Consider the following 3,180-nt stretch of genomic DNA (forward strand, 5'->3'; position numbering starts at 1 on the left):
ACAGCACTTAGCACACAAAGATTTTTGTGGCTGAGGCCCTTAGACAAAGGCGTAGCAGAGAGTATAATGGTACACGTGACCATAAGGGCTAGCATGCACGTTAATGTGACAGCTGGCATGCAGAAGGAAAGCTGATGGCCTTTTTCAGACCCACCGTGGTAAGAATGCGTGTTTCAACTAGTTGCTTCCATGCAGGGCTGTGCACTCAAAGTTTAGGGCGGTGGCGTGGAAGGAGTATCTGATGGCTTAAAAAAAGTTTCAGTTTATTTTGTCTAAGAGCATTTTACTTGCCAGTAGGAGACTGCAAACAGAGAATAATCATCCAAAGAGAAAATGGAGTATTTCTTTGAAGCTTGCAACAATATTAAGAGAGACAGATGAAAACTAAAAGGTAAACAGATTCAGCTGAGGCTGGCTAAATTTACTGGTTACTGTGCTAAAAAGTTAATGATGAAATACTGCCGGTTGATTTTGGGATGTAAAAGGAAGTAACAGTGAAGGCCTGTATCAAAACCAAAACCTTATGTAAGTGATGTTATAGTCATAGTTGTCAAAAGTACAGATGCTGCCATTGTTAGCCGCTGAAGTTAGTGGATTGGATTCGGGAGGGTTGCATGAGCAGAAGCAGAAGATAGCCATATTGCCTTTTCTGGAAATGCTTTTCTGGAGGCTCTTATGATAGCCTATCTCCCCCTGGCAGGTGCATGATTGACCAAGGAAGGGAAAGGTAGCCTGGGTTGGGTCCCACTTGGCAATGCCAGTATGTGCACAGAGACGTGGCAGCTTCAAAAGTGTTCCTTTGTAAGTGAGGTCAAAATATTGTTCGATGTGTAAGATATATGAGTGAGAGAAAGAAAGGCATGTTAACCGGCTTGGAAGATAACATTCTGTCTTTTGAATGGATTCTTGTTATTGTCACCAATGTTACTTTCAGCAAAAAAATTATGTTGAAATTATTCTTTTTTCTCTATTGTTTAGCTCTTGTTCTCAGCTTTGTTATGGCCACAAAGAGATGATAAAAATGGATTGGCACAGAGTTAGGTTTCCTGTATCATTTAAGAGTTATGTTTTCAGCCCTTAGCACTTTGATAGGGTCTGTTCTTCATTTTGAAAATAGCAATAAAAGATGAGAGAACATAAGAAAACACAATTCTCTCTTTTTTTTTTCTTTAAATGAAATTGTCAGTGCTAGTCTGAACTTTGCCTCTGATCTGTATGAAGCCTCTGAACTGTGCAGTTGGAAGAACACAGATACAAAAGAGAGATAAAATATCCATGTGCCTGGCTACTTTAGAAGGTAATAAAAAGCCCCCAAAGTCTTGCTTGGTTTTAATCTGTATATTTATGTCTACATAAATCCTTTGGGAATAAACTTTAAACATTTACATTGGATTTAGAGAATTACCTTCTAGCATCAGTACCTCTGATCTAGCAAAAGAAACTAAGCTTAAGCTTATGTGAATGGCCCTCTTGGCTTCCAGAGGTGTGGGTAACATTAGAGCATGTGAATTGCTACACTAAAATGAGGAATGTTGGTACTGGATACGAAGGGTTGCGGTGTATGTGCTGGTCTCGTGTGGTTATCGGAGGCATTGGGCATGCGTGGGGAGATAGGTCACATCTTAGAAAAAGGATCAGTCTGCGGCATTTGGCAGCTGAGTGAAGACACAGGTGACAGCTCCCCCAGTTTGGTGGGGAGTGCCCTGTTACGTGGACCTCAAATGAGCCCGAATCTTCATCCTCCTCATCAGAGAGAGCTGAAGAATTACCAGCTGCTTCTCCCTAGCAGCTTGAGAAGCACAGCAGTGTCTGTCCCACTTGTAAGTTGTCAGGGCATTTTGCTAGCACTTTCTCAGGTTCTGAAGGGCAGCCAAAGTAGAAGTTGGAGGGAGAAGCAGTAGGAGCAAACTCGGAGCATGAGAGGTTGGTTCAGATGAAAGACAAGGATGGCAAAGGCCAGAGTTGCTCTAGACAGCTAATACATCCATGAGGACCACTCCTCCGTTCAAATCCACAGTGTGGTCTTACGTGGGATTTAAAGAGATACATTTCTAGTTCAAGGTCTGTGCTTTTGAGCTCTGGAGCTCTAGCTTACAGACACATTCATAGCTTTTTCTTAGCCTGGGGCTACAGGATCTGATTATTGCCCACAAAATGGTATTTTAAGTCCTGTGTGAATTCTATGTGCAGAATGTTAAGTGTGGCCCTTACTTTTGTAAGGGTGCTGTCATGGCAGCCCAGTGGCAGGGCAGAAAGAAGGGATGTTGCAGAAAATGCCCCTGACTTGCCATCTCACACAGATCAAATTACATGGAGAGTGAGGGCTGGGGGAGTGGGGGTGGTTGCAAACTTTGACTTAAGTTTTCAGAACCATTGGTATGCTCAAGTAGCTTGTGAAATAGCTGCTTTATTATACTTCCTCCATGCTTTTGCCTCTTGAGAGATCTAAGTTGTTGCGCGTTTCCACACCTGGAGCAGTGTGCATTTGCTTGATACCACATTGCCTTGCTTAACTGTTTGGTTATGCTCAGAGCAGTGCCACACTGTAGTGTGGTTTTCATCAGTGGCGTGTCAGGGCACTGGGGTGCACTTCTTCACAGTGCTTTGAAATGTCTGCCACGCTGTCATTGTGCAGACCTGTGTGCATACACGTGCATCTCTGGTGAGCTCGGGTTTCTGCATGCTGGCCGGTGCGGTGGCAGGGGGGCCGGCAGGTAACTGGCCTTGGCAGCAGACTGTGCAGCAGCCAGAAGGGAGAGAGAACTGAGGTGCTGCAGAAACTGTAGCATGGTAGAGAGGGCAGGAGGCTGCTGTGGCTACAGTCTGAGCTTGCTTTCCTTGAATTTGGTACAAGATTTTCCAATGAGGCCTTGACTGACCAGGAGCTTAAAGGCTTTCTTATCTGCAGACTGTGACACAGGCCAGTGGCAGCCCGTAATTAGTAATGATGCTAACCCTCTCGATGCAACTGGGGGATATCTGACAGCCTTCGTAGGTAGTTGCTCAACAACAAGGCGTGTTATAACTAACCAGCTGGGACCAGTTATGAAAGCCTTGCTAATGCTAGCAAGCACTTGCCTCTTCTCATTGTTGGACTGAAGTTGAAGAGATGAGTGACTGCTCTGCAACACACAGGCAGGCTTGTGGTCAGGTGGCGCACGGCGTTGAGCTGAAGTAGCC

This window comes from Buceros rhinoceros, unplaced genomic scaffold (assembly GCF_000710305.1).
Source record: "Buceros rhinoceros silvestris isolate BGI_N320 unplaced genomic scaffold, ASM71030v1 scaffold41661, whole genome shotgun sequence".
In the NCBI taxonomy this organism is placed as follows: Eukaryota; Metazoa; Chordata; class Aves; order Bucerotiformes; family Bucerotidae; genus Buceros; species Buceros rhinoceros.